Here is a 21,696-nt window from a genome sequence, read left to right as displayed (position 1 = left end):
CAAAATGCACAAGGTGACATTCACTTACTCTCCCAAAATTACGTGTTTTCCTTTAAATTTTTTTGCATTTACTATTGAACTTTCTCAAATATGAATAGTAGGAAATCATGTCAGATACCATATTTAAGGAATTACCATAAAGCAAAATTAGTAGATGTCACTTGAAATGCAAGAAAAAGAGAATTCCAGTGTGTGTCACTAGCAGGGACCATCATGTTTTAAGCTAAGAAATTTGACAAAGGCACTAAAGAGAATGAGTCAGAGTGCTGGCATTTCTACAAGATGCTTTTGTGAACAGGGGCTTTTATAGTTTACGATGTAATCACAGCAACCACAGAAAATCTTCTGGTCTAGAAGAAAGAAAGGAAATAAAAGGAACATGAATACTTGGGAAGAAAGTGTTTCATAAGAGCAGAGCAAGTGATTTAGTGATGTTCTTTTTTACATTAAATGAGCCAGGAGATCACAGATGAAAAAACACTTAAATATGATTTTAAAATTAATTATGCTTCATCCCATAATAGTATTTAAATTGCATTTAAATTGTTTATTCATGCACTGGACTTGTCAGACAGGAAATGTGTTTTGCCCTTCCTCTGAATGTGCAGAGCCTGCTTTGTGAACACAGTGTGGTCCCCGGGTTACACATCATGTTTGCAAAGACGATATCAAAGGACCTCAAGTACTTGGTGCAATTCTCGACAGAATGCCCAATCAGTTCTGAGGCTGGTTCCAATTTGTTCATTATTATAGTGAAGTAAGTTTACTATCATTATACCAGATCATGCATTTAAATAAGTAAAATTGAAAAAAAAACTATAAACTTAAAAGTGTTGAGAAAGGCTATGATAAAAACAACTTCAAGTAGGAAGCACAATTAGAAAAGAGATCTCAATCCTTAACCAAAAGGGATAGCCACTGGTCAATCTATAGAATAATCCTTCAAAGTTTAAATAGAAGTTCATACTTGTATTTTTCTGCATAAGTTTAAAAAAAGAAATAAATTCACTGAAAGGGAAACAAAATGTTAGTATCAAAGGCAAGGTGCCTTAATGACTAATAAAATCTCATGAGAATAGAGATTATGAGGAGAAACCAGTTCTTGATAGAGATAAGAAAAATCTATTCAGTCACCTGCTCCCCAAATCCAGCAGATAAATATAGATATGAATAAATATGCTCATTAAGAAAGGTTCTCAAAATGACAAATTTGATGATAGTTCACAACCTTTCCTGAGTTTTAAGGGTAGGACAAGCCTGTCCCTCAGGGCCACTACAGGCTGCATGCTGCCTTCTTCAGGCTTCTCTGCCCTATATACTAGGTATGGAAAGGGGCATGATTAATCCGATAATGTTAAGCAGGCCTCCCTCTCTTCTGAATGTTTCTTGTGACTCCAGCTAAATCCTGGATAAGCAAATTGTACTGTTGATCATATTTCCAGGTGTGTTTTGAAATTATCAGGAAAGGCTCATCATCCCAGACAAGCAAGAAGTCTCCAGGTCCGCAAACTGCAAGTCTCCCTCTGTGAAGGGCATGCTGCCCGGAAGTGCTGTTATTCACACAGAACACACATCTCCACTGAAAGAGCGCCCCTCACTGCCCTGGATCCCAGCGTGAAGCCACTACATGTCTCTTCCCAGTAGGTACAAGATTCTTTGAGAGTAAGGACAATATTATATTGAAATTCAGCAACCTAGAACAGACCTTTGCCAACAGCATGTGCACTAGAAACATTTCTAAACAAACAAACTGAAAATCTGGAGTCTTTGTGACTCTGCCATCTTTAAAGTCCAGGCACCCATCTTCAGAACAGCCAAGAAAATGTGAAGAAGCCTGCTTGCTTCCTGACAATGTGCTTGAAAGAAATATGCATTCCAATCCCCTTCTCCTCATTGCAAGACCCTCTTCATTGCACGACCCTCTAAAGAGAGAATGAACTCGTCCCTGGCTGTCTCCTCACCGAACGCACTGCTCTAAGAACACTGAAAAAATGACTCTTACATTTGCCCTAACCAGTTTTACTATGACACACATGTGCGGAAGAGAACACAGCTCTAGCCCCTTTGTCAGGATCTTCAATGCACACTGCTCTAGTTCTGGCCTGAGTTTTCCCTCCTTTGCCTGTAATGAACTTCACCCGACTCTCCCTCCACCTCATATCACTTGATGGGCCCACAGGAGGCAAGGCCTCCATCTGTCTCTCTCACACACACAAGACTGCAAGCAGCTTTGCCTGGCTTTGTCTGGCTTTGTCTCCCTAGTCAGAGCAGCTGCTATCAGACATCCCCCTCATCAAGTTTTCACGTCAGTATGGGATGCCAATATGTACTCGTGTTGCCAACGAATCAACAAGTATTTGTGGACAGTCCACTCTACCCACTGAATTCCAGACACTATGAGAAACACAAAAGAATTCTACAAGTGTTTCCCAAGCTCAAAGAAGCATTAGTTGAGTGGAGCACATCAAACAACATTTTAAACAGACAGAAGATCCCCAGCTGCTGGCCTGTATAGCCTCAATTCCAGAAAAGGTAGGTGCAGAGCTGACCACATCTACAGGGCATCAAAAGTATTTCACTACAGTCACTCTCTACCAAAACCATGGGGAAGCTGACCTCCCAGGAATGTTAGTGCTGATCCTAATGAGATGAGCCCAGTCCCCTCACACAGAGGCCCTGAGCCACGAATCTCACTGATCTCCCCCTCTGCACACTGCCCCCACCTCCCCCAGCAGGACCTTTATATGCAGGAAGCAAGTCCCATGCTAATTGTGATTGATTTACTGGGCTCTCAGAGGACTGTCTCCATCACCTCTCACACCAGTGAGCTCTAAATGACCTTGCAAAGACCACTGCTCAGAGGACAGCGAACCACACAGCTCCCAAAGGCAGAGCAATTTTTAATAGCCATCACAGAAGTGTAAAGATTGCAATGAAACCAAGGAAAAAGTGTAAAACCAACCCTAATTAAGTCACTTCCTAAAAGGCCAGGAATTACTCTCTGCAAACCTTCACTAACGAGAGTTTCAAGAGCTGAGAGAAACCAGATGTGCACAATTTCCTGGACAGTGGAAGAAATCACGGCAACTGGGGTTCTCTGTATGCTCAACCTGCCAATAGTGCTGGAAGCACTGAGGGCAATAATCAATAAGTCATATTGCCAAAGTCTGTGGTGAGACCATTCTAAAGGAAAATCAATCATTTTGTTATAAGTAGGCTGCTTGGAAGATTTTATTGAGATTTTTTTTCTCTAATGTTAAGCAGGATGGTTCTATTTGGTGCTCTTTTAATTAAAAACAGACAGGCTTTGCAAAGCAACATTCAAGTTCTGCCTGCACCTGATTGCACAATAAGATGCACAAATATTTGTATTCGTTTGAGCATCATGCTAATTTATGTTTTATGTTGTACTGATTGCCTGAATCCTACTAGTTAAATAAAACATACCATTACATCCTAAAGGATATTAAATTATGATGTTGGCTACTATTCTTTTCTGTGTCATAATTTAGATAAGGGATGTAATTCATTCCACATCTTTTACTTATAGCACAGTGTGTTATGCTCTGTGGTTAGATGTACACATCAGTAAATTTAAAATACATTTCGACCACCACCAATTCACTGTAAATATATTAACACTTCATAATCCTCAAATAGTGATGACAACAGCAACATCTTTTGTTCACTGTGTTGCTGACATTAACCAGGGGGCAAGTATGAAAAGCCATATACCAAAGACCAAATCAAAATTGATTTCAAAAGCATACCAGATAGATAAATATTCATTATTGTGTACATGTTTTAAAAGAAAGTTAAACCTGGATATGCCTGAAAGACATGTTCAGTAATTTTTTTCCTTAAAAAGTCCTTGTATGTCTTATGTCTTCTGCCCCGAAAGCCTCCAAACCACATCATTACCATGAATTTTTTATTTTCCTGGGAGCTCTTTGCATTACACAGTTAACATACTGGTTCAAGGAGGTAAATTTGTCTTTGACTACCCATTGCACAGGTTACAAATTTGTTTCTTTTGAAGTTATCTCCAGACCTGCGGTGGACATTGTAACTTATGGTAGAGTTTCCAGCAGCAACTGTCTTCCAAATAAGCATCTGGTTCAACCACTTCTGAAAGCCAAATAACTGAACAAGATTGAGGCCTGATAAAACCCAACAACTGCCCATGGGCAGTTTTCAGCTGAACCAGTGACGTGGTGCCCACCCCTCTCAAGTGAGCCCTTCAGTGAGGCTGAGGAAGCCCAGCAGAAGGTTTTTGCCTAGCTCTATGGGCACCAGCACAACCAGCATGAGACTAGAAACTTCATCAAACCTATTGCCTCTGCCAAGCAACATCAGGACATGTACCAATTAAAAGGACATTTAATTGTTTAACGAGATTTTCCAAGATAGACAAAAGGCTAAGCAAAGACAAGAATGGCTGCTAAACTGAATGCCACATTTTTAAACTGCACTCAGGTGAGGTTGCGCTTGCTTGGCAATGAACAGTTCACATTTCGATGCATGGCTTTAGCATCTAACAATTTAATTCATTTACAGATAGGTATAAATTCCACCAAATGAGCTGTGTTGGGGCTGCTGGTTTTCTCTACACCCTTTGTTTGGCTTTAATAGACAGGCTTTCTCCTGCATTAAGTAGCTAACCAGATGCCAATTGGAATGTCAGGGGAGAGGAGTGTGTTCAGCCACCTCCCTCTGTGTCCTCGTGACTGGTCCTCAAGACACACACACATACACACACACACACACACACACACACACACACACGGACTCCTTCCCTTCTCCCTGGGTAACAGCTGCTGTAAGCTGAAGTAAACATAGCTCACCAACCTAGAAATGTGAATCATTCACTTAAAATATTCTAAACCTTTTTCCTCACCACTCAGAGGGGTCTAAGCCTACCAGTGGCCGCCCCCGGACTTCCATTCCATGAGCCATCTCCATATCACTTGTCTCATAAGGTCCCTCCTCAGCCCCTCTGGGACAGAAGGGACAGGGATTTGAAATGGTGCCCTCTTTGCAAGTGAAGGAGCTGCATGTGGATGCAGAGGACTCTATGAAGCAACAGGTAGCAGTGTGCCTGTGGGGATGATCAGTTGAGAGAGAACACAAGAACGGTGCGTAAAATGTTCACAGATTCCTTGGGGATCCTCCCCACATGACTGGGGAATCAGGCAGGGCTGTGTCTTAGAGGCAACAGACCCTCAGACAGGAATGCCACGTGGAGACCCTCCTCCCTCAGGCCTCACCCTCAGTGCCTGCCCCCAAACAGCTCAGCAAGACCCAAACTGCAGAGCATCACTGAAAGTGCATCTGGAAAAATGAGATGGAAATGTTTTCTATTTTCATGCTTGGTCATTAAATTTTACATTTTAGAGGCTCAGGGATGATTTCTATTCCTCAATGAGCAAAATGAAGAATCAAAATCCTCCTATCAGGAAGGAGAAAGAAGGATAACTCCAGAAAGAGACAAATCCTCATGATCTTTTCAATCTATATTGAGTCAGACATTCATGGGAGGCTTCCCCTTCCTACTTAAGGTGAGTTTATTAAGGCAGCATGTTTATCCTCTTGCTTCATAATGGAAGACTTATGGGTGGCCACATGTAGGTGAGCATACCTGGAGACAGTACAGAAATGCAGCCCACTGCTAGAGGGTGTATCTCTGACTGCAAGGAGGACCTAAACTAGCCCCATCCCTCCTGAACAACGTTTCCAAAGCACAGCCCAGGGTCCAGCAGCTTAGCCCCATTGATTGACCAGACCCACCCAGGAGACCCACCGAAAGGCTGCACCCTGAAGCCTGAACCAGGAGCAGGAGGTGCTGTTTAAATAGCACACATGTATACCTGAGTGTTTACATTCTCTGATAACCTGTTTAGAAATAGACGCCTGGGCAATTTCTCTTTTTCATATTCTGTCCTGTCCACATTCTCGTGTCTTAACACAGTTGGGAAAATACCTTTTCTCAGAGCCTACATTCAGTGACACCTGCCAAACTGCATATAGCTCTTAGTTTTATCTGGATCTGAGGCCATTTCCTATGTTTCATCCACTGCACCTAGACTACCCTGTCTGTTCTCTATTTGCTGTCTGAGTGGAATTCTCTCCCAGCTGCCACCCCAGCATTTGAAACAAAAGGCAGCATCTTGTATCATTGTTTCACATTTCAGAGCTTTTAAATATGAAAGCAATCTAAAGAACGGCTGCTATCATGAAATCAACCAATAACAAATGCTGGCGGGGCTGTGGGGAAAGAGGAACCCTGCTCCACTACTGGTGGGAGTGTAGACTGGTGCAAGCACTGTGGAAATCAGTATGGAGATACCTCAAAGAACTAGGACTGGAAGTCCCATTTGACCCTGCTATTCCCCTGCTGGGTATCTTCCCCAAAGAATTAAAAGCATCATACCACAGCGATATATGTGCACCCATGTTCATAGCAGCACAGTTTGTAATAGCTAAAACTTGGAAACAGCCCAAATGCCCATCAACTGGAGACTGGATAAAGAAAATGTGGTTTTTTTTATAAAGCGGAGTATTACTCAGCCAGAAAAAATGAGAAATTAGAGACATTTATAACTAAGTGGATGTACATTGAGGCCATCCTCTTAAGTGAAATAAATAGGACACACATGTGTAAATACCGAATAGTTTCTCTGGTGTGAGAAACTGAAAGTGTAAATAAGGACTAAATGTATAATAGGTCATGTGAAATAGGAAGAAAAGGGGCAAAGGGGAAGGAAGTGGGAGGGCTAGGGGAAAGGATAGAAGGGAATGGGTTTAATATGAGAAAATGGAAAAATAGGAACAAAATCTTTGTAAATAGGGAGAACTGGAGGGGTTGAAGGGAGGGCTGGGCAAGGGTGAAAAATAAGAACCAAGAGAGACTATGTAAAGGTGCAAATTTCCAATGATGAATGTCATTATATTGTACACCTAAAATGTACCAATGATTAGAATGAATAATCGATAATGCAAAATAGGAAGAAAAGGTCCAAAGGGGTAGGGGTAGTGGGAGGGGCAGGGGAAAGGAAGGAAGGGAAAGGAAAAATGATGAGAAATGGAAAAAATGGAAATAAAGTCTTTGTAAATAGGGAAGGGTGGAGGGGTTGAAGGGAGGGCTAGGAATGGGGAAAAAATAAGAACCAAGATGCATCATGTAAAGGGACAGTTCCCAATGAGAAATGTAATTGTGTTGTATACCTACAATGTACCAATAAAAGAATTTAATAAAGTGCAAAAAAAAATATGAAAGCAAGTTGCAACATATTAACTCCAATCAGAACTTTCATAGTATGAATGTCCTATATCCATTCAGTTTCTGAGACAACTGTGACACTGTGATGTGAATATCAAAAGAGATAAAACAAATCTTTTCTGTTGCAATCATATGTATAATTTTATTAAGCCATAGACTTTAAAAAACCTTTGAGAACTGATTTGATTCATTTCTCTACTTTTATTCTGATGTCTGAAAACATGAAATCATAGCTACCATTTACTTAGTGAGTACACTGCACTAGACATAGAACTAAGTGCTCTAGATCTTACTTCTATATTTTAAAATAGCCTTACAATGTGGATATTGTGATTCCACTTTGCAGATGAACAAATTAAGGCTACAAAGAAAGTGATATACCAAAGCCATATGGCCAGTAGGGGGCACATGTGACCTTCGGACCCTGTCACCCAACCCAAGCTGTCACTCACATTTTGAAATTGTGGGACCTCACTATTACACACACATATAAGTAAATATATATGGTTCCCATTGTAGAAATGCCTCATGAAATACACACACAAAATGCATATTTGTGTGTATATCTCACATACATATATATGCACATATATAAGATATAAAATCACAATTACTAAGAACCAATTTGTAGCTTTAGGAAAGATTTAGAATTTCTTTATGACAATAGATTCCACTGAGTTTAGTCGAATGTGATCAAGAAATCATAAGTTTTTATGAGTTTTAAGAGAAGACAAACTAACATCTTATGATGCACAGTTACCTTCCAGTAAACATACAGAGTGAGCAGCAATAAACTCTGACCCACACTTCCTGCAAGAAAAAGTCTAATACAACATACTGACTTTCTTAAAGATAATACCTACTACAAGTTAGAAGCTGCAGTATTTTCAGTTTGGAATTCTCTTACTGCAGTGTCTGAAAGCAGATCTGCATCTGTTACATCCCCATGCAGCTCCTCCCCCTGTACTTGACTGTCACACCCTGACAAGGCACTCTACCGGCCCTAGCCTGTCCATCTGTGTTCTGTGTGCCCACTCTGCCTAGTAAAGACTTATTTCATACGTGGTTTAAATAACAAATTATAAAATCTACCATGGCTGTGTATATGCTTTATTAAAGTGCTTTCCATAAAAACACATTTTGGTGACCCTAAAGACCCAGTGGTCTCCTTGGTTATGATGATGCCTGCCAGTGATTTCCACAACTCAGATGCCCTCAGGGCAACCTGAGCAGATGTAGCCAGAAGGCTGTCCTCCCCACAAACAGACTTCAACCTTGAGACATTTGATGACTTGCTGGAGACCACATGGCCAGCACTCAGCCAAGCTGGTGTCCACATCAATTCAGTGTCCACATCAACTCAGCAAGACACAGTTACTTTTTTCTAAATCTGTGATCTTTCCACCACCCTGGAATGCTTATTTGAGCTCAGTAGGCTGGTGTGTTTTGATTTCTTTTTTCTGAATCTCAGGCCAAGCAAATAGGATTCCCTACTATATAGTTTACACAATAGCCTTTAGCTCCCCAAAATACTGGTAGGTGTTCTTATTCCCAATAAGTCACTCAGAATTACCCATCCATTTAAGGAGGACAGATTTGACATTAAAATCCAGCATCCAAAGCTCACGCCTAGCAGCCCCCATGGTGAAAGTCATCACTAAGAACTGGAAACGCAGGATCCTCTGTCCCTCTCCAAAGATCCTGCTCCTTGACCCTCCTTGACTCAGACCATAAAGGAGCAAAGTATTGGTGGGTAGCACTGTAACACAGCTCTAACATTTTCTGAGGCCCCTGCTCTGAACAGGTACAATGCAGGAGCTAAAGGACATGGTGAAAGACCTCTCAGCAATATCCCCCAGGCTCCTGCACCTCTGGGCAAGTGTCCAGGCTCGCCTCTATGGTCATCACCTCCAGTCCTAACGCCTGTGAAGTCTGACTGACTCCTCTGAACACATATGCAGTATTTGCTTTTATGGGCAGTCTGGGTGAAATTGCATCTCAGTCACAAATCTTTGAGTTTTGTAAATGTCAAACAGAATCAGTTTTCTAATACCCCATAATGGAGGCAACAAAATCCCCATTCCCTCCCCCGGACATTAACCAGGCACCCAAAGATTTTTACTCTTGAGAGAAAATGCCAACTCTCATTAACAGGGTCCCAGCCTCTCCCAGCCCTTGTCTCTGCCCAGCTTGTACCCACTTTGCGAGTGGCCAGAGCCTAGAGACTGCAGTGTCTGAGCAGACATCCGACAGCACAGAGCCCAGGAGGGGCCCTCTGGGTTTGCTGACCTCACTTTGCTGTTACCAGTGACTGTCCCTCACCAGGCGTGGGAGACAAGACTCAGAGAACATGACAACAGGATGAATTCAGAGAAAGAGTGTAGAAGGCAAAGTGCAGTCACATCTTCCCGAGGCCTGGGAACCTCACAGGTACCAGAAGAGACAGGAGCTCAGTCGAGAGGAAGGAGCTCCCGATTGCTTTGTGGAAGGTACCAGAAGACCTGGGTTCTCCAGCCCTCCAGGGCCTCGCCTGCTTCCTGCGGGACGCTGTCTGTGGATGAAAGAGCCCAACAGACACCTTTTTTTGGATTCATAAATAGGCTCCCACCTCATATTACAGGCCTGAATTTAATTTGTTTAATATTCCCAACACTAACGATGCCTATTTAAGACATCCTGTTAAAAGTTTGTAACATTAATTTAATGGAAAAATGCCAATATCACTCTAAGAACTCTATTAGATTTTCTCCCTGTTAAATTAATGTTACTAACTTTTAATGGATGTTGTAATTAGATGTTATTATTAACAGGAATATTACCCAAATTAAAATCAGACCTGAGAGAGACACCGCGTAGATTTACAAGTGCATAAAGCCTGGTGTCTGGATGTCGCACACGCCTGCGGCCAGATGGCCTGGCCCAACACTGCCGAGCCTGCTCAGGGCCAAGCATGGGGTTTTCTGGGTGCAGAGACAGTGCTGCTGTTAAGGCCCCACTTAGGAAAGGAAGTGATGGCCCCACACGCCTGAGGAAGACGGGAGCCATCTCCCAATTTCACACTCAATTTAAAGGGTCACTCTCCATCCGGCCTGATTGGGTTCGGCAGTTTGAAATTGATTGTTTGGGTTGTAAAGCTTGCCTGCCTTCCTGGCCAATTTAAGAAAGAGGCCGCTAAGCTGCCAGCTTATTATGAGCTCGGTAGCAGACACAGAAGGAGTGCCGTGAATTCAGACCCACTGGGCTGACCCTGGCCCAAGATGGGGGCAACAAAGCCCTATTACCTGTTGAGGGCCCCTTAAGGACAGACACCCAACTGCACTCTGGAGCAGGAGGGAGGCTACTCAACATCCCCTGCTGGAGGTGGCTCAGGCTGAAGCGCCAACCTGATAAAAGACTCAGCACCTGCCTGGGTTCCATTTTCCTATCACCCCAGTGGCAGCCTCAGAACCATGGTGTAAAACCTGCCTGCTTTACACAAATCACTTTACACTCATGGGTTTCAAATACTGATGCTTGCATTTACAAAGATCCCAGCTGTCTGTCAAGCAGAACAATCCCTCAAAACACAGTGTCAAAACAAGGATTAGGGAGCCCTGGACAGAGACTACAGATAAATCCACAGAAATCCCAAGCACACCAGCTGCCGTTTTAAACTCAGTTCCCAAAACATGTACTATGTATTTCAGCTCCTCTGCTTCTTTCTTGCCCAGTGTCTGGTAGAGTTTAACCATCGAGGAACAGACAGGCAAAGTGAGATAGTCAAAAGGATTTAAAACTCTCCAGGTGAGGTGGGAAGCCCAAATAAATGGGCAGTTGTTCTCTCTGTCAGAGCATCCATGGCCAGTGCTCTGCTCCCTCCAAGCCCCACCTGAGATGCCATCCCTCCCCACACTGTGCCTATCTGATGCTGCTTCCCAGAAATTTACATGTGCCCATCTGCCCATGGGAAGAGGAATTGTCTGCCCTTATTTCATTTCCCCTGACCAGTATAGTCCTTGGCATAGCTGAGACTTGAGGTCATTTGGTAAGAAATACATCTATGAAGAACGAATAAGAGAAGTTGGTTTTACTCTAATGACAGAAAGACTGTCAAGTAGCTGGGTCAAATTGAAGAGCATTGTGACAAAAAGGATCATTGCATCATATTTTAGGAAGAGATAATGAATCTCCAAGTTTGGAATTCCACTTGGTCATCCAAAGACTTGAGCACAATGCAAGAGCAAACAATGGTAGCATGAAGATGCTCCTCCACCAGGTCAGTGCTATTTTTGAGAGTAAGGGGTGACAGATATTGTCAAAGACCCTTTTACAGGATGATTCATCTGGAGTTTTCTTTGCACTTCTAGAACCCCTGACCCTCGCCCAGGTGGTGCCTGATATGGTCTTCATGGGCCCTGTGTCTCTGCTTCACCTGTCCCTAGCTGCTCTAGGGTTTGCATATGACTCACCCCCATCCCCCTTCCTACAGCCATGCCCCTATTTGTGGACATTCTCCATTGCACCTCAGCCTAAGTGATGGCCACAGATGGGCTGTGACCAGCCCGGGGAAGAAGCAAACACCTCTGGGATGTAGAGACAAAGGGATTCAAAAGGATACAGTCACAAAAACCACAGCTTGTCTGACTCCAACCCAGTCCTGGGCCATGGACCAAGGTTCCCCTGACCTCTTAGTCCAGTCAGTGTTAGGGTTTTCTATTTCTTGTCATCAAAATGTACTCATATAAAATGTAAAATGTGAAAAATTATAAAAGTTCCTTTAAGTTTTTTGGTAGGAAATCAAACCAGCATTAAAATCATGCACATACAAATGAACTATTTCTTTAATAAATTAAAAATTTCCATAAAGTTTTGTAAATTCATATTTTCACTCCAAATTCAGTTTTGTGCAACCAAGAATAATTTGCTTCTAAATCACAGTCTCTCTAAGAATTTTTAATTGAACATGAACAATTGAAATTCATAGCCCACATGGAGTAGTCCACCAGTAATTTTTAAGGTAAACATAGTCTTGTGTCAGTAGAAAACATGGTGGGCAGTCCTTCATGATGGTGAAAACCCAGGCTTGAGAATAAGTCTTAGCATTAATGTTAAGGAACTGTGTAGTTGAAGTTTGTGAAGGAAGCTTTCTAAACCTTAGTTGCCTGCTCTGTAAAGAAAGATTGTTAATAATAGAAACACTTTATCAAACCACTGGGTGTTATGAAAGCAAAGGAAGCTAATGTAAGTTTTTGATAAATGCTCTTTTATGGTTGCCATATTATTACTGATGCCCATGAGTTATTTTGCACATACATTTATGGATAAAGAATTTTCAGTAGAGATAAGAATAGCACTAGAGCTCAACAAGAAGTGTGAATGTTTCTTAACAATCAAAAGCAATCTGTTTTCCAAATTAGCATTAATTTGTGCATCGGTTGTATTCTCTGCTTTGCTCACTGTGGTGGTTTTGTTTTTTGTTTGGTTTTGGGGTTTTTGCTTTATTTTTGTTTTTTTTTGAGACAGAGTCTGATATGAACTCATTATATCCCAGACTGGCCTCAAAATGCTTGATCCTCCTGACTCAGTGTCCAGAATACTGGGATTACAGGAGCACATCACCATGCCTGGTGGCTTACTATGTGTGAACAGGGCATTGTTAATGGATGGGAAAGAAGGTGGTTATGACAGCCATGGTGTCATCCACCCCCTGGGAAGGAATCTGTCCAGAGGAGTTCTCAGAGTGCAAGGGAGTTCAACTTACAGACATTAGTCAAGTGCAGCACAGTAGTGGAGCACAGCTCCAAACACTAAGATCATCTCAAAGACCCTCATAAGAGCATTTGACAAAATCTAACACTCTTTCATGATGAGAACACTCAACAAGAACACTGTTGGCCTGATAAAGGGTTTCTACAAAAGCTAACTCAGCAGTGCCCCTGGGAAGTAAGAGGAGATAGGAGCTCTCACCACATCTGTTTAGCATGGTACTGGAGGCTCCTCCCCAGTAAAAAGGCACCAAAAAGAAAAATGGCACCAATGAGAAAGCCAGAGGAGCAGCCATTTCTATTTGATATGTAAAACCCTAAAGACACACACAGATTAAAAAAAGAGAAAAAGAGAGAATACTGTTAGATCTAGCAAGTTCAGCATAGGTTCAGAAAGGAAATGAGGAATGTTCACAATAGAAGTGGGGTGTATGGGCCGGGGTTGTAGCTCAGAGGCGCCATGCCTCCCTGGAAGTGCAGGATCCTGAGTTCAATCCCTGGTACCAAAAACAAAAACAAAAAAATAGAAGTGGAGTGTCACTGCTAATGGGTACAAGAATTCTCTTGGGGATGATGAAAATATTCTGGCCTTAGATAATGTAGCTCTACAACTTGTTGAATTTACTCAGCATCACTGAATTATATGCTTTAAAATGTGAGTTTTACTGTACATAAATAATATTTAATTGAAAAAGAATAGGCAAATAACATTCAGCATCTATTGAAGTTTTCCCATGTCCAGGCACCAAACAATCAAGACAGAATCAAAAGGAGAAAAAAACCTGGCATCGGTGTCCTGTGCACCTTTCCTACAAACAAAATCAGATTTAAAACAGACCTAGAAACTAATCCTAGGCTAATAAAACAAAAAGCAATCCTAAGGACATCTATTGTTTGATTTTTATAAACCATTCTCTTTCAAAATAATAAATTTTATAAATAAGCATTCCCTTCTCTCCCTTCTAAAACATAGTACTTTACAGAATAATAACATGTTTCCTTTCAACCATTCTGATCAGCTTATGTAGGAATTCCCAGGGAAAAGTAAGTTTCAATCTTACCCATCATATCTTGTTATTATTTTAATCACAGAACCTAAATAAAGGCCTCAAAAGATGCAAACCAAACAGTGCACATGAGTGGCCTGAGGCGATAAACAGACCTCTAATGTCCATGTATTTTGAAGCTCCCTTTCAAGTGCCTGTCTCCCAACAATGAAAGATGTCTCTTTTTGAGTGTTCCGGTTTGAAATGCTAAGAAGAGATTATCAAATCCACTTGCTTTCCATGTTTACTGTCTTCAAACCCTTTTTCCCAGCATTAGGGGTTAGTCTTTTTTTTTTTTTTTTAATGATTTAAAAATAACGTAGAAGTGGGTGTGAATTCTGGCCAATTTTCCTGTCTTTTTTATTGTATTTTCTAATTCCCTACAAATATATTGTTCATCATTCATTTAATAACAGGTTCTGTGCACAGGTGCTGACTGATCCCCAGCACTTGCAGTAACTATTTCTTGAATAAATGAATAAACAGATGAACGAAAATTGAAAATGTAGAGGAGTATTTTAGGACTCAGATACAGACCCTCCATTTCTGAGTCCACCATGCAGGCTCCAAGGTGACCACCTAACCTAGATGGACCAGATATTTATCTGCCTAGTGGCCAGGTGGCTTCATGCTGGTGAGGGTCCTTCCCTCCGGGACCTCAGCGTGGCACATCCTGGCACTGTATACCCCACCCACCATGCTGATCCATGTGGGACCAAGCTGGGTTTTTCTTCTATATTCAGAAGGCTGTCCCAGCTAGGAAGGGACATTGGTGATCTTGGGGACTGCATCTATAGTTGCTGGCTCTCTTGTGTCCTCTGGTCCTGTTCAAGCATGCTCCGGATGTCCATGTCCACATGTATCTTGGACAATTGCTAACCTGTTCAGACTCTCCCTGGGGGGGTTAAGGTGGGCAGCATACTGTCCCAGAGCTGACTCCCAGAGGCAAGTAACTCTTTGCAGCAGGCGGACCGCATCCTTGCTACAACACACAGGAACCCACATTTCCTCACCTGAGCGGGCCTCAACTGCACACCAAGGGCTCCCACCACTGGCACCTCCAGCATCACAGAGTCTGGTACGAGAAGTCTTCCTGTGAGAGCTCCATGCCTAGGCTGGGTAGCCATCACAACTGTCTCTGTGTGACTGGATACCCATGCCCAGGACCAGCTGCCCACCTGCTTCTTTGGCCCTGAGCTGGACACTTGGGTGCAGATGTCACCCGAGCCTGGGCAGAATACCCGAGTCCGCTAAGCTTCAATTTCCACCTGGAGGAAATGGTAATGTCCTCCCAGAGCTCTGGGCAGCAGTCCCTCAGTGACCCCACAGTGTCCTTTGCTGAAAATGATATTTTCCTGCAACAGAGTCACCCTGGGCTGCTGATGAAGTTCCCAGAGGGCAGCAGGGCATCTGATGGACTTAGCCTCCAGGGCGCATCACAGTCTTGGTAAGAAACTATGGGTGGATGAAAGCCGTGCGTAGGTAATTGTCATTAATTAAATCTAAAAATATTTCTTCATCACCCTCCACAGGACAAATTCAAAGACATGGAACTGATAAAGGTATCAGGAAAGGAAGAGAGGGAGAGGCAGTGAGAAGTAAGCTGAATCATTCCTCCAGGGAAGTGTTGGTCATGATAGAGTCTGCCAAAGCACTTTCTAGGCAGGGAAACAGAGAAGAGGGGCAGATCTGCAGTTCTGCCTTAATGACATTTCCAGGTAGCAAGTGGATGAGATGCTTCATCTCAATGTATAGGGCACTCTTACAGGCAGACACAGAGCTTAAGATAAGTCTGGAAGAAACACAGGGACAAGGAGAGCCCAAATCCTCACCTGTCCCTGGGGACCAGGACTCCAGGAAGGACAACACCTGAGAAAGGACTCAACCAGAGCAAGAAGAAAGTCACACATCCATACCTCAGTACAGCCACCTCTGGAGCATGTCTATGAAGTGGTCAAACCCCACAGAGAGAAGGAAGCCTCAGTGTTGCCCATGCTTGCCTTGCTCCAGGCCTCCTGTCCTTAAGAGCCCGAAGCACTTCCTCCAGATCTGTCACCAGGGTCCTGCCCTCATTAACTCCTCCCCACAAGAAACTTATTTACCCGAGGATGTGGTTATCTCCAGCAGCTTCCTGCCTTGCTTCTGGCTCTGATCATCAAAGGGAAGGTCCTCAGGTCCTAGGAGAGAAGATTTTAGGGAGGATTATGACTCTGCCTCAGTGGTCCTGCAGACAGAGCAGCTGCTCTAGTCTCTTGGGGTGGGGCAGGTGGAGCTGGGGAAGCAGCATCTTTTTCTGTTTTGGTCCTTGTTTTTCTTGAAATACATAAGACTGCCTTCAGTCTTCCCTTAGGGTTGGAAATAAATCTGATAAGCCTTTTACACTGCACATGTCCTCCTATGGGAAAGTGGTTAAAATTGCATCGTAAAGTGAATGCCAAGCCTGAAGAAGAGAGCCCTATGCTGTCCTGCCTAGAGGGGACTGTCCCTCCATGATCTGCATGGCCAACAGCTTGGCTGCTCCTTCACAAACAGGGCCTGTAGTGCAGAGGTGACCTTTCTGAGAAGCTGTATTGTCAGTCTAGCTTTGTAAACACCACTACCCAAATAGCTGCTCTGCTAGCACAAGTGACAATGGTGTCAGGGGACAAAATGGAGGGGTTGCTAGTTAAGTCTGATTTCAAAGAATGCCACATATTCCATCAAACAACAAGTATGAGGGCAACAAGAGATGGCCATCGGCAATTCGGGTCTTTTTTCAGAACTTTGAAACTTGAAGGGTCCTGGTAGTTGAGGTCTGGGAGAATGGACACACATCAAAGGGAGGGAGGTATGTTTGTCCCCCCCCCCAATCTGCTACTTAAGAACAAAAGTTCCAATGTTCTACTGGGTACTCCATCTCTATTTCCATCTCTACCTCTAGCTCTGACTCTAGCTCTAGCTCTATCTAGCTCTTTCATCCTTCATCCCAGGCTAGGGTGGTGGCTGTACCTGGGAGCATTTGAGATAGAGCATAGTATTCCATCTCTTCCTGTACTTCCTAGCCAAATCCACCCACTGGCAGGGCTTTGTGCACACCCAGGTGTGCAGCGGAGGAATCTACTGCCCATGGCCATTCTATTGGTGACAGGGGATGACCAGGACAGCCAAGAAAACAAGAATATGCCACAAGGTCATGGAAAGGAGGGGCACTCAGAGAACTGTTTTCATGCCTGAGGATTCCCAATTTCCCACTTGTAACAGTAAAAGAGTTAGTGAACACTTACTCATTTTAGAAAGCATAAGACAACACACTGAAATTTTGCACCTTTAGGTGTAGAGCACCCTGAAGATTAATTTTGTGGGTCCATTCAACTGGCCCCAGGTGCCAGAGTATTATTTCTGTGAGCTCACTTCTGGATAAGACTGGGGACTCAGTAAAGTAGGTTACCTTCCACAGTGCAGGGGAATCTCATCCTGTCCACTGGGGTCTGAGTAGAACAAAAAGTGGGAGAAGAAGGAGAACTCTCCACACGGCGGAACAGGACTGGGATCTCCTGCCCTTGGTTCTCCTGGGCCTCGGGTCTCCGGACGCAGACTGGGTTACACCAAAGTTGGCCTGGGTCTGCAACCTGCAGGTGGCTCTGCTTCCCTGAAACACCTTGAACAGAGTCACAGCCCTTGCACCTGGGACAAGGAGGGGGAAAAACAAGACCTAGCCCTTCAGAGGACTTCCTGTCTGATCTTCCCAGTATCATTGTAGATACTCAATATCCGTATTGGGTGATGTGAGTTCTGGAAAAGACCCATCCCGAGCCCATCGCAGGACACACAGGGCATGCCAGCAGCACATTCTCTACCCTGCCAAAATGTGATGGAAACAAACATCTGCGGGAAGCCAGAGGAAAGAGGCCGAGATATTTGCCCGGTGTGCATGTGGAACACATGTCTGGAAACCTACGAAACAAAGGAGCACAGAGCAGCACTGTCAGGAGGTTTCAGATCAAGCTCTCACTCTTCCTGAATATTTTCAATTGGTCAGTTAGTTCTGTAAGTATGTAGGGAAAGCATTTCCTCAACGGAGGAGAGTGTATGGGTCTGTTTGAAATTATCTGCATTCCTAACACTTGTTCTAACTGGCTTGAACTGCATCTACACACTCAAACTAATTCAATTGTTTGGATGAGTGGGCTTGTTACCAAACAGGTGTTTGGCCAGGAACATGATGGATTCAGAAGAGACAGAGCTCAGCCTGTGGCTAACCCTACTGGTTAGTTGCTGGTTCATTAGCTGAAACACTGGAGCCACACTCGTGAGTTCCATGAACTGAAATCTAAAATAGGCCCATATTTTAACTTAAATCTCTCAATGAACATATTTTAGTCTGTTATTTCCAACTGTGTTCACTACACCCTGCCAGATGAGGCAGCTGCCCTCAGCATCATGAGGAGTTGTGCAGGAGCTTGGTAAGAGGTCGAGGAGCAGGATGCAACTCAGAATCTGGGAGAATTTATAGTCTTTGTGCTAAAGATTCATGCAGTGGATATTCTCTCTGAACCATTACAAACCAATTCCCCTGGTCTTTAATTGGGTTTTATTAACTTGCATCTATTGTTTAATGGGAATAATAACACAAGAAGTAAAGAAAGGGAACGGTGGACGGCAGCCTCATTGTGGGGATAATTTGAACAGGTGGGCAAATTGAAATATTTAGTGAGTTGCTTTGTTTAGCTTCCCTTTAAAAGTTTATAATGATCAAATACTTCTCCGAGAGCAGCCCACAAACTGAGTTAGAGCTTTTCTCTTGATGTTACACAGCCAAGCAGATGGAAGTACCAGTACCCCTCCATCAGGCATGGAAGAGGAAAACAGATAAGCAGATCACAAGCACTGGGCCTGGGAACACCATGAGCAAGTGAAAGGACACGAGAAGTACTTTCTGATGGATACTAAGGCTCCCAGCAAGGGTGGCCACAGTAAAAGAGGAAGCAGGCTGTGCAGGAACACAAAAGGCCAACTGGCCAGAAGGGCATTCAAAGACCAGGAGCCTTTCTGCATTTGTGTGGATAGCCCAAGTGGAGGTGACTAGTGTGTGTTCACTGGCATCACAGGTATGCCTATGCAGGGCAGATATACTGTGGCAAACCGACCATGGCGGGTGGGGTGGGGTTTTTTAACTATAAAATTGGATCCAATTGATGGGTGACACCCATCAGAATGTACTTCAATCTCTGATGTCCTGTCAAGATCTGTTAGGGTCAACTATTTCCTATAGAAACATTGCTTCACATGACCACCCATAAATTTACCAAGACCTTTTTTACTAATCTCTAAAGGTTATCTCTTCATGTTTTATTTAAAAGTCTCTGACTCTTCCTTAAAAGCTGTTATGGCTCAGATGAGGATGTCCCCCAAATCCCTCATGTTCTCTGGGTGGGACTTTTGGAAGGTGACTGAATTATGAAGCACTGTAGCTGACGTCAGTTGGCTTCAGTTGGAGGTGGGGGTCTGGCCAGCAGGACAGGCAGGTCACTGGAGGTGTGGCCTGGAAGGGTGCATCTCCCTTCCCATCTCCTCCATGGGCTCTCTGCTTCCTGGCCTCCATGACATGAGCACCTTTGCTCTGTCCGACCCTTCCACCATGGCTTCTTTCCTGGGAGCTGGCCAACTGTGGACTAGAAATGTGAGCCAAAATAAACCTTTATTCCTTGAAGTTGCTGATGTCAGATATTTTTTCCCAGTGATGAGAAAAGTGTCTAAGACAGAAGATTGTTTCTCTTAAGACATGGTTCTTCCCAAAATAATTTTAAACATTTCATCACAAGTTTGTTTGTTCCACTACTGATCTGTGTGTCCTTTCCCTTGCCGTGAACTTGATTTTATTATGGAAATACAATGCTTCCTCTTTCATCTGACTCTGCCACATGCCCTTGCTTCTGCACTGTCTCTCTCTCACACAGCACTCCCTCTTCCATTGGTGTGAACTCCAAGTGCCTAATAAAGATATTTCAAGGATGATGACAGCCAGGGGGTGATGGTGAAGCTACTACTTCTCATGCTGAACAGCTAGTGTCCACTATAGGGTAGAGGATAGGGAAAGAATGTCTAAGCAGGTCATCTGTAGGGTTTTCTCTGCTGAGACATTTTAATGAGTGAAATAAAGAGGTGGCCAATGCTAGCTTGAACCCTAGCCTATGTTACCAATATCATTACTGTGAAATAAATACAAACATTTTTGAATGAAACAATGATTAGTGTCTACCATTCATTATCAAAGATCCTAATTTTTGTGATCAATTTTCCCCTCTTAAGGTGCATCTACCCACCTGTAAGGAATATAAAGCCTCTGTATTCTGAAGCAACTGCTTGAAATTGAAGGCCAGCTCCAAGCTCAAGGGAACCTTGTGGTCAAGTTGCTTGCATGTGGGTGTGCAGCCACATGTAGTAAACCTTCCATTGCACTATAAATCAATTTAATGGTTTTCACTGTAAATGTAATATGAGACTTTCTCACTTCTTAGTAGGAATGATTTCAAAATGCAATATTTCTATCTAATCCAAACAATTTGAGTGACAATTTCAAAGTTACAGAAACTGCTGTGTTCTCACTCTGTAATTTTTTTAAAAATGTTTTTGACAATAAATAGCAGTCAAAATGAGTCAGTTTGGCAATGACAAAGAATGTTTTCAACTATAAATGCAGTGTTTAAATACTTATTTTAACAGTAGACTTGTCAAGTTGATGTAGCTGGGCATCATAAAAACTGTTTAAAACTGTAAATTTAACTGTTAAAATTAGCACTTACACTGTTGGCTGCTAAACACTGGTTAACACGAAATAGTAATAAACCCAAACAGTAAGAAAAAAATGTTAAAATTTTTCAAATGTCAATTTTTTTGTCATTTGTTGTTACTTTTCTCAAGGATAATGTAGGATGCTTTATAAAAAGGAAGGGACTATTCTCAGAAATTTGTAGCACATCAAACATTCATAAATCATAGTGAAGGAAGAAAAGCAACACGCCTCTTGGTTCCTGAAGATGCCTTCATTCAGCCTCGGCTCTAGCCAATGTGCAGGTTCACGCTACCAAGTTGCTTCCTCCAAGGCCCGGATCCTCTCCGGCTGGAGGAACCTACTTCTCTCCACACTCAGCCAGCTCAGGGTGTAGAGATGGCTGCACACCTCAAGGATGTTTCAACTCTGCAACTCCCTGTGGGAAACTCAGTGTAAAGAATGGCATTCCGAGAGAAGTGGCAGAGTATGATGCAGGAATTGTTACATGGCCACAAATGACCAGCCACCCCCAGGGGTCTCAGACCAGCAGAGGAGTCAGTCCCCAGGGAATCCCTTCACTAGGAGCACACCAGTCGTAGTAATTAATGGATGCTGTGTTAATTACATGGACATCATTATCTGTCGGGATCCTTCTAACTTCCTTAGCAATATCTCAAATCATTGTGTTCTAGCGAATGGTTAAAAACTAGTTTTCCTCAGAAACATACCAACAATGTGGTTTGTAATGTTTGCCGGTTTCCATGGTGTAAATATTTCTGAGATAGCTGATCTGGGGACACATGTGCTCTTATTCATCACTCTAAACCTCTGTCTCTTGTCCTGGCCTCAGACAGAGGACATCCGCCTCAGCATATC

The sequence above is a fragment of the Heterocephalus glaber genome, unplaced genomic scaffold, assembly GCF_053883595.1.
Source record: "Heterocephalus glaber isolate CG9 unplaced genomic scaffold, H.glaber_assembly_v1.0 deba00000331, whole genome shotgun sequence".
NCBI lineage: Eukaryota > Metazoa > Chordata > Mammalia > Rodentia > Bathyergidae > Heterocephalus > Heterocephalus glaber.
This window is presented reverse-complemented; position numbering follows the sequence as displayed.